The following is a 10789-nucleotide window of genomic DNA, read 5'->3' as shown; positions in this document are numbered from 1 at the left end:
GATCTAGCAGATCTCTATCTTTAATACCACAAGAAGCTGCCAGCTTTCACAAAACGTGTCTTTAGTTACATTTTTTATTTGTGCAAAAGAATAATGTAAATGAAATAGGTGTTTGAAAGTCAATCTCTTTTCTTAGCCAATATCTCTGTGTTTTGAAGTGCCAGTAAGATGCTGTATTTCCAGGTTTTTGAAATATAAGAGCAGTCTTTGTGTCTGCAAAATTATGTTCAACTTCAGAAGCATCCAGAAGACACTGAGGTTCCTGAGATTATCAGGTTTTTTACTCTTCAAGACTTTCATCATATTCCTATTTCCTCCACAAATAAAATAAAAATAAAATAAAATAAAATAATAAAATAAAATAAAATAAAATAAAATAAAATAAAATAAAATAAAATAAAATAAAATAAAATAAAATAAAATAAAATAAAATAAAATAAAATAAAATAAAATAAAATAAAATAAAATAAAAACATCCTTCTGTTGGGGAAACAGTGCTTACTACTTGACCTGAAAATGGGACTGGAGAGCAGATTGCTTTATATTTTGCTCTTTTTAGAGCAACCTTTGTTCTCTGGAAAACTGATGAAGAAGGTAACAAAGAGACAAGCAGACCAGCCGGAAAAAAAGGGGGCTAAACAAGTGTTGGCCTTCCACTGTGAATGCAGCAATAGGAAGCAGGTCTATGAATAGGAAGACAAGGTAAGATACAGCTTCTGGCTTCTGATTTGGCTTCTTGCTTGTGATTTTCTGCATTCTTATAATGGTATGTGCTATTGAAATATTTTTTTTTCAGACAGTCTTAGAAAATACACATTCAATAAAGAGAAGTAATAATGTAGAGCAATTACTTTTCTCTTCTTGACAATTCTAGATGGAACTTAAATTATTTTTGCCATAAAGTAACTGGGTTTAATCTGTTCTTTTAAGACTTACCCGTTTCCAGTCTTCATTGTGAGGTGGCTGCTTCTTTTACGTCAAAAGTATGGTATAGGGCAGAGGTTAACCCCATGAATAAACTTTCTAGGCTTTTAAATTTCTGTAATATATCAAGAAACAACAACAACAACAACAAACTTGGGAAAAAAAAAAAAGTAAGGAGGAGGAGGTCCCTTTCATTTGACCATCTGTTTAGAAAAATGTAGCCCTGTAAGGGTGAGGTTGGGTGCAATGGTTTCAGAAACATGATCAGGATATGGCTGCTTTCCAGTCAAACTGACAACTCAACTTTAGTTTATTTTTTGGTCAATCCACCAGTAAAGTAAGGTAGACAAGAACTCCATTTTAAACGAGACTCTTCTGCTCTGCTGACATATGCTTTGCAAACTGTTATATTTTCTTCTATCATCAGAGTGCAACTTCTGGACTCTATTGTGTTTATTTTGCTATTTATTTTTACTCCTCCTTAAACTATGTACTGCCTGAAAATATTTCCCATTGTAATCTCACTTATAATCCATAGTTACTCATTCTGACATTTTGTGCAAGGATAAATTCTTCTATTTCTTAATTTTCAGTATATGTATATCATTCTTAAGTCACGTCTTTGACATTCTCTGTCTGAAGGTGTTGAGCAGAGGAATGAGCAAAAGTCTTTCATGTGGTAGTTTCACACTGACGGCTTGCTAATAAGCTCCACCATGCTGCTCACTCACTCCACCTCCTCAAAAGAACAGGGGGAGAATATGACAAAAAAAGGCTCATGAGTTGAGATAAGGATAGGGAGATCACTCAGCAATTATCATCACGGGCAAACAGACTTACCATAGGGAGATTAATATAATTTATTGCCTATCACTCACAGACTAGAGCAGTGAGAAACTCAAAGCAAACTCAAAACACCTTCCCCCCATCCACCCTCTTCCACCTCCTCCTCCACTCGAGCAGTGCAGGGGAACGGGGAATGGGGGCTGTGGTCAATCCCTGATGCTGCATCTCCACTGCTCCTTCATGGTCCCTCTCTGCCCCTGCTCCACGCGGGGTCCCTCCCACGGGATGCCGTCCTTCCCCAGCTGAGCCTGTGGGGGCTGCCCACAGGCAGCAGCTCTTCAAGAACTGCTCCCACATGGCTCCGTACCACGGCATCCATCCCCCAGGAGCAAACTGCTCCAGCACGGGTCCCCCACAGGTGGGCAGCAGCTCCCCCCAACCCTCTGCTCCTGCATGGGTTTCTCTCCATGGGCTGCAGCTCTGGCCCGGGGCCTGCTCCTGCGGGGGCTCTCCATGGGCCACAGCCTCCTCCAGGCCACATCCACCTGCTCCACCGGGGGCTCCTCCAGTGGCTGCAGCATGGGGGATTGTAGGGGTTGGAAAGAACCTCCACAGATCATCAGGTCCAACCCCCTTGCCAAAGCAGGTTCCCTAGAGCGGGTTGCCCAGGTAGGCATCCAGAACAGTCAGCTTGTTCCAGGGCTCCGTCACCCTCATCGAGAAGAAGTTCTTTCACATGTTGGTGCGGAACTTCCTGTGCTCCATTTTGTGGCCATTGCCCCTTGTCCTGGACAAACCACTGAAAAGAGGTTTGCCAAATCCCTCCATCTCCCGCACTTAAGATATTTGTAAACATTAATAAGATCCCCTCTCAGTCTTCTCTTCTCCAGGCTGAACAGACCCAGGTCTCTCAGCCTTTCCTCATAGGGAAGATGCTCCAGGCCCCATATCATCTTTGTGGCCCTCCGCTGGACTTTTTCCAGGAGATCCCTGGTTTTTTTTTGTACCAGAATGAAATGCTATTGACGGAAAGTACTTCAAGAGAGCAAGTCGGATTCCATATCTGGATCAGTTCTCATGCTTGCAGTCAAAAATGTACTATTTTACTTGCAATTGTTAGCAGCAATTTGGGGCATAACCAACTAACAGTGCATGGGAGAAGAATTCTTGTTGGGGCCGCTGGTGTTAGATATTAAGAACTGCAAGTGGTTTCATAATACTACTTGAACACTGTGACCAAGGATGTATCACACCATAATAGCACGCCTGCAGAGATGAGCACGTTCTGGCCTGTGCTGACCCAGTCCACAGTGTTCTAGGATGATGACATTTGTCAATTACTAGGGTAGTACAGATAACGTGATCCTCACCATCTAAGTCTCTGATTACTACTCCTACAATTTCACTCCATGTAAAAGAATTACAGTTATTTGATCGTTCTTAATATGCTGTCACATCCCAGCAAGATGAAGAATCAGGCTAGGCAACTTGTGATCAGTACTTCAAATGTGATACTTGATCCTTATTTGAAATGATACTGTAAATCAAACTGCCATTCTTCTAGAATGCTTTTCTTGAAGGAATAAATAAATAAATAAATAAATAAATAAATAAATAAATAAATAAATAAAAGTAGAATTTACCAAGATGAAATCTCTTTCCAGCCTGCAGAATAATTTGCCATGCCCATATTAGCAGCGAACATTTTAAAGACCTATGAGTAGAAACTCAAAGAGCTCTTTCATATTCATGAATTGGTGTTAAGTTGTTAAATTATTGTTAATTCTACCAGGTATTTTCATGAATTGAACAGTCATGTAGGGGGCTGAATTTTATTTTATTTTTTAACCTAAGAGATTTTCATCCAGGGACCTTCTCTACTATTGGAAATACATTCAACTGTTTATTGGTAATATGAAAAATCTTGAGCTTGGACAAAGGCAATAAAGCAATAGCAAAAAAATTACATTAAATTATTTGGTTTTATTTGGTATGTTCACTGCAAAAAAAAAAAAAAAAAGCACATATATTCCCATAATGGAAGCTATCTTTCTTGGAAGCAATTTTGAGCACTGAAGGAAGAGGTTTTAGAATAAACTAATGAAGTCAATAGTAACAGATTTTCAGGATCAGAAGTGTCACATGGGAACCTTGAAGGAAATCGGATATGGATCTCATGAACTATAAATGCACAGGTGATGTATTGCTAACGACAGGCTTCGGTGTCCAAAGAACGAAGAGTAGCAAATATGCCAAAGCTCAAAAGCACTTGAGAAGACACCGTGAAACTACAAACCTGTCAGACAGAAAATTGGTACAAACAATAAAAACAAATGAATTAATGGACACCTGGAGAAATATATAACAAAGTATAATCAGCTTAAGTTTTTGTAAATGAAAGTCAGGCTTCCCACAGTTTTGGGGGTAATGAGTAAAAAGCTCAGATGAAACCAGATCTAATAAATTGCTGCTGTTTGTGAAGCTATTTTTCATGTGAAGAAAAGAGGATTATCATACAGATCAGCTCAGTGGTTAAAAGACATGAGAAACGAGAAAGCTTAGACATCTGCCATACTCAGCAGTGTGCTGATTTTCACTCTCCTGTGCAGATGGAAAGGTGCTGGCATCTGAGCCCTGCTGCCTATGACAAGGAGAAAGCCTGACAAAGCCTGAGTATCAAAACATTCTTCAATGAACACTAAGGCTCCCTGAGAGAGCCAAAGCAAGGTTGAATTTTGGGGCATCAGATCCAAGCACCCATTTCCAAGTTGCCAAACGGCAGCAAATCTGTGATTTTTACATTTTTGTAATCATTCTATGATTTTGAAATACCAAGTAACCATTTGCCTCTAGTACAGAAATCTCTGCTGTGAGTCTGATTCCTAATACTGTAAGTAAATCATGGATGTGTGCTTTGATATAAATCCAAATTATAGAACAGAATCTCTGTATTACAAACACAATTTAATGCTTATTTTAGCTTTCTCTCCAAGTGATGTTATATATCCATTTCATGGTATATGCATCTGTACTCAGTGCATTGGTGTCCCCCAAGAATCTGCACCTCATACCTCTCCTGTTCAGTATAAATGATGTAGAAAGGGGATTTTCCTAAGGAATACATATTTTACAATACCAAAAATAGTCAAAAATAAATATTCAGGTTGTAATGCTAAAGAATGCTCACAGTGCACAATAAAACTATACCTCATTCCCACAAGTTCCTGTGGAAACCAAAAGTATTCTGGAGTTCAGTAAGAAATTAGACAAATTCTTGGGGGGCGGGGGAGGGAAGTCATCATGAGGTTACATTAAATACAAAGATATAAATACCACATCTGGCTCAGGAGGGTCCTAAGCATGTAGAATGCAAAAAGCTGAGGAGTACACTGGAGGAGATCTTAATGTCCTTGTCCACCATGAGACAAAGGGTATGGGGCTAGGTGAACTGGCACAATAAAACAGTTTTTACATACTTATTTTTCCAGTATAGATACAAGTAATTCCAAATATCACTAGACATTTTCATAAATGAAGTAAAAGAGGCAAGGATGCCTTCTAAAGCTTTTTGTTTATCCATTTTTAATTCAGGTTAAATGAGAAGTTGGGGATGTTACTGTTCTAATCAATATGGCTTCCCAAATTTGAATAATAAAAATAAATAAATAAATAAATAAATAACTTCCTGTCTCGAGTCTGGGTAATATATATACTTTCTCTCCTGGGTGCCTGAAATGCACAGGCAAATATTTCAATCAGAGAATCGCCACAGTGGCACATACCTCGGATACCCAATTTAGAAGAGGGATGGGAAGATCCTTGAATTCGGAAAGTCCATTTTTTTAATCATCCTGTAACTGGACATATACCAAACTGACAGTGTGACCCACTATGTCTCAGTAATGTTCACAAAAACCTGCCCAGGCACTCTTTAAATCCAAAGTCTTTGTATAGCTGTATAATGAAGCATGCTCTGTCAGCTGTGGCTGAAGCTAATGCTGACACAATGGCCTGTGACTTTTCTACTGCTGACACTTGCTGGCATCAGAGAGCTTTTTCTAATGGACTTGTAGCATTCAGCGAGGCACAACCATGCTGCTTGGTGTCAGTCTTCAGGTTGTGCTTTCATTAGTATCTTCATCAGTATCTTCTTCACATACGTAGAAAACTAATCTAAATCTTTGCTTTGTTTTCATTCCAATGAAGGAATTTGCTGTTATCTGGGGTCTCGGTTGTCCATTAGGAGGTTTTGCTTGTGAGGCAGTGTTACCCTCGCACCCTCTTGTATTTGTTGTTTATACACCTGAGTGAGCAGCCTGCATAAAGGAAAAATGTAGCATCGCAAATTCCTCACAAAATGACATTTCACACTGGAAAATCATCCCAAGTAAATCTTCTAATCTTTTTCCAGCCCACAGTGCATCATTCTTCCACATACATGAGGCAAAGGTATGGGGGGAGATGCTCTTCTAGACAGGTCTGAAGCCACAGAGGACAGCAGGACAGTGACTGTGGACCCCCAACCAAAACAGCATGTACTAGGCCCACATCTGGAGTGACAAACATCGCAGCACATCTCAGGTATTGAAAAAAAATCTGTAACTAGTCTTGTCTCTTTTCTTCTCATTTCGTCTCATAAAACACTAGTGTCCTCCTTAGAAAATTGTTACCAACCACACTGGTGGTTTGGGGGCCCAGAGTTGTCAGGAAGTACAGTTTGTAATAAATAGGGCCCGGAGCCAGCTGACGTTCCCCTTGATGTGTTGACTTCTAGCTCCCTCTTGTGTATCAAGTCTTTACTAACAGACAGACTACTCAAAACACGAGGAAACAGCAGGAAGAGAAAATAAAAACTCCACTGCTTTTAATAACATGGTTTTAATGCTGACAGATCTTCAGATGAAGGGTTGTCATTCAAGGAAATGTCTCCTATTTATTAATTCTTTCAGAGATGGCAAATCAGTTGGGTTTCTTGTGTAATGATGCTCCAGAAAGTAATTCACGTTGTAAAAACTAATTTGGAATGCAACTTTTTTGAAACATCTAGCTGTAATGATATTTTTTTAATATGTCTCCTAGAATTACAAGGCCTTTTTTCCAGCCATGATCAACTGTAATCATGGATGCCTGGTTAGCATGGCAAGTACAGCAGGATTCTTGGGAGTCTACAAATCATCGTATTGGTGTTGCCAAGTACTATTACGAATTAGATCTACATGCCAATACCATTCCCTGGAGATCTCAGAAATGCTTGGCTTAAGCAGTTTGTACTACAATATTGACACTCGTGAAGAGCCCGCAGATATGAAAGGTGGTGGCATATCAAAGAGGAGGATGGTGGTAGGTTGCCTATGTGGCACAGGGAGCTCACTAAAGATTTTGCTGGCTGACTTCAGCCCATCTGATCTCCACAGAAGGACAACACATCTTGTAGGTGTGCAGTAGAAGGGAGCCCCACATACAGGTTGTCTAACAATTCCTGTTTTTCTGCGGATGGATGTTCAGAGTCCTGAGTGGAACCTGGGACTATGCGCTTGGTTGGAAAATGGTTTTCAGGTTCAGGAGGCTTTTTGGCAGAATTTTCATCAAAATGCATTCAAATGAACTGTGTTTTGAGCTATGTAACCACTCCATATTCTCCTCTGTTTCACTCAGGAAAGCTGGCTGCTACAGTCCTGCCCATTGCATCAACCTATGTGTGCTACCCAAACTCCCTTAATTTTTTCTGATTAGAGCTCTCAGATTGCCCTGTGAGAATGTGAACTTTGAATATTAATAAGTGCATTTTGTTTCTTCTGCCAATTGATGGTGTTACTTGGGTATATATTTGCCACCTATTACTATTGGGTCAGATTCAATATTAATAAAAGATCGCATTCAAGCTTTCTTCATTTAACCATAATGCCTATAACAGTGGACCTTTCAGTCGAGGCATTATAACTTTTTACACATTAGCTGTGCACTTTTAGGTCGTATCATTCCATCCATTGTGGGTAAGTTTCTGAAGAATAACAAACTGTTTGATGACAGCTTTTGAACTGTTAGCAGAAGTGGGTTTAATTGTACCCAATATCTATTTTCACACACATTTGAAAAGCCTTAGAAAACTACATTTAAATTCCTATCTTAAATAAAGTTTTTACATTTGCAAAATTGTAGTATAATTGAGGTTGGGAAAAAATCTTTCAAGTTAATTTGGTCCAAACCTCCAAATAAAAGCAGGCCCAATTTGGATCAGGTTGCACAGGACCTTGTGCACTCAAGTTTTGATTATCTCCAATAAAGGAGATTACATCAAGCAATACAAATTAGATGAGATTCAGTCTTCCAAGGCAAACAAATGGTATTGTAGGTACATAGCAACATCAGAAGAAGAAGTAATGGGTTGAAGCAGTATTTTCAAGTAGGGCATTTAGATTTTACTACTATTAATAATTCTTACTGACATGTAAGCTGTGATATCAAAGGGTGAAGACCATTCTGAACCGAAAGAATGCCTGATTTGTAAATGAGTGTCTAGAAACGTATAGGAAATGTTAAATAAGCCCATCTTTTTATATAGTTCACTGGAAAATCCTCTGGAAATTATGAATCTTAACCTTAGATACATGTGCATCAATCATGGTAGGGGCCACTAACCTTCAGGGTTATTATTACCGATATGCATAGTATCCTTACAATACTAAGTGAAGTCTGCTAATATATAACTAATTAGTATCAGGACTTAAATAGTATTACAAGACAGTAAATTCTGTATATAATACTATGGTGCTTTTGAAATAGTTTTGATCTTTCTTCACTTTTCAGATTATTGTGGAAGTAAACATGCAGTCATCAGAATGATGGAAGCCTTAGATTCAGAACTGTATCATGCAAAAAAAAATAAATAAATGCAGTTTTAAAAACACAATCGTTTACCCTTCTTTTATTAATACTAAATTAACTAGAGGTTTTCAAACCCAGTTAATGAAACTTACATTATGTTTTATCTCAAGTAAAAAGTAATCACAGTCACTAGACATATATAGTCAGAACATCATATACCACAGATGAGCTGGGAAGTTTTCAACACCAGTCAATGCAGGCGCAAACTTCATTAGGGTCTGAGCAGGGCTTGCATAAAAGTTAGGTATTAGTAATTAAAATTCAAAATATCACAAAATTTTTCAATGTATTTTGATTATAGAAAGAACAAATTAGATTGGAGACTCCTGTCCTGGACTACATGAGGGGAAGGAGGGAAATTCTTGTATCAAATGATTTCTGGGCTAGAATACAACTCAAAAGTAAAGTTTTATAATTCCATAATGCTTTATTTCTTGTTTCACCAGAAACCAACTTTTACTTCCTGCTTATGATGCAGAGTATGTAGCCAGCAAAATCATGGATGCAATTCAAAAAGAAAAGCTGTATCTTTTTATACCTTTGATATTAAGCTTTTTGGCTTTTAAAATATAAAATTTTGTCTTCTGTCTCTTATCATTTCATTCCTTCCTTTTCCGTATACCTACAAAATCAGCAGGGTGGTTTAGTTAAAATGTTCCTTTAGGTAGCATCGCTGCAGTCAAACCAGCTGTATGAATTCAGTTATGAAGAAACTGTGTTTTTAATTTTTAATAATTTAGGTGACTAGCATTCCACTGGCAGCTTCTGTCTCTAATATACTTCTTAAGCTATAGTTGGGTATAGAAATCAAAATTTTACATGGGATGGTACATTGGGAACACTGTTGACTAAAAGCTGTGTGCATAACCACCTCCACTAATAGCTGGTCTTTTCACAACATTGTTCAGTCTGTATTAATTTTCCCATTTGTAGCATGGGAGTGACAAATGCATTATTGCCAGATCTTAGAAGCATTGTACACATTCGGAATTTATATGCACTTATTTAGTAAAGTGCATTTTTCTAATTAAAAAAATAAAAATAAAAAAATGAGGCTAACTCAGCCTTTGTCTCATCAGTTTCATTCCTTGAAAAATAGTACTACTTATCCATCCAATCTTACCTGGAGATCCCCAGCAACTTGGATAAAGTTGTTGGTCAAAACAAAAAAAGATTGAAATAAAATTATTCTCAGGACCTTAAGTGCCATCTAAATGATTTTTTTCAGTGAAGGAAGGAAAAAAAAAAAAAAAAAAAAAAAAAAAAAAAAAAAAAAAAAAGATCATTCTTTGACAGAAAATTGAAAATTTCCTTCTTGTATAATTTTTGACAATGGTTAGCATACAATACAATTCCAAATAACTGTCTTTTAATACTGATTCTAAGCCACAACCCGCTGTCTCATTCTGTGACAGCATGCTATTTATATATTTATCTGAGCTCTCAGTAAAAGTCAGTAAAGCCAAGCAGGGATGTTTTACTTCATCTCCTACTCTGAATTCCAAATTTCTGAGCAAAATCTCAAAACATGAGAAGGAACTATTGTTCACACAGAAAGAAAAGCCATAAAAAGTTTAACATCTTTCACATTTTAAAAATCTTAGAAAGTGTAAATAACCACCCTCTCAACATTTAGCAAAGCATTACCACCTACAGTAAAGAAACAATCCATAAAGAATTCAACTGTCTCTCAGTGAAAATGAAGCCAGTACAAAACAGTCCTAAGGAAAAATAAAACTGAAGAAAAATTGTAGAATTAGTTACACAAAAGTATGTGTTGGTACCCATCAGTAAAACATACCTTTTGAGAGCATATTTTGCTTTTACAGGAAGTTGTAGAATCAAGTTTCTTACAAAGAACATCAGTCATATTCAAATTACATATTTTTGGAGGAAGGGAAAATTTGAATACTAGGTCCCTTTGTAACACAACAAAAATCTTTAAATAAACTGGTGTCAACCACACACAACTTTAATTTCTCAGCAATTTCTGTAGTATCTTGGACATTTCAGTGCCACTCTGTGACACTACCTGAGCACCTCAGATAGAGCTCAGGTGGTCTTGGCCATACACAGTATACTCCGACTCCTGATTCCCTGATGAGCAAACAGAGAGAGGCTCTTTGCAGCAGCTTGTCTCATTACATCCACAGGCTGGATGGCTCAGGGCAGCTTAGTTCCTGCCCCACATCAA

The 10789-nt window shown here is 37.8% G+C and overlaps 1 pseudogene; it reads left to right on the top strand.

The window, feature by feature from the left end:
* Window positions 1-223: 223 nt before the first annotated feature.
* Window positions 224-9778, top strand: LOC116485645 (annotated as a pseudogene).
* Window positions 9779-10789: the final 1011 nt, after the last annotated feature.

This window comes from Aythya fuligula, chromosome 2, assembly GCF_009819795.1.
Source record: "Aythya fuligula isolate bAytFul2 chromosome 2, bAytFul2.pri, whole genome shotgun sequence".
In the NCBI taxonomy this organism is placed as follows: domain Eukaryota; kingdom Metazoa; phylum Chordata; class Aves; order Anseriformes; family Anatidae; genus Aythya; species Aythya fuligula.
Note: the sequence above shows the minus strand (reverse complement) of the source record. Positions and strands in the feature narration are given on the sequence as shown.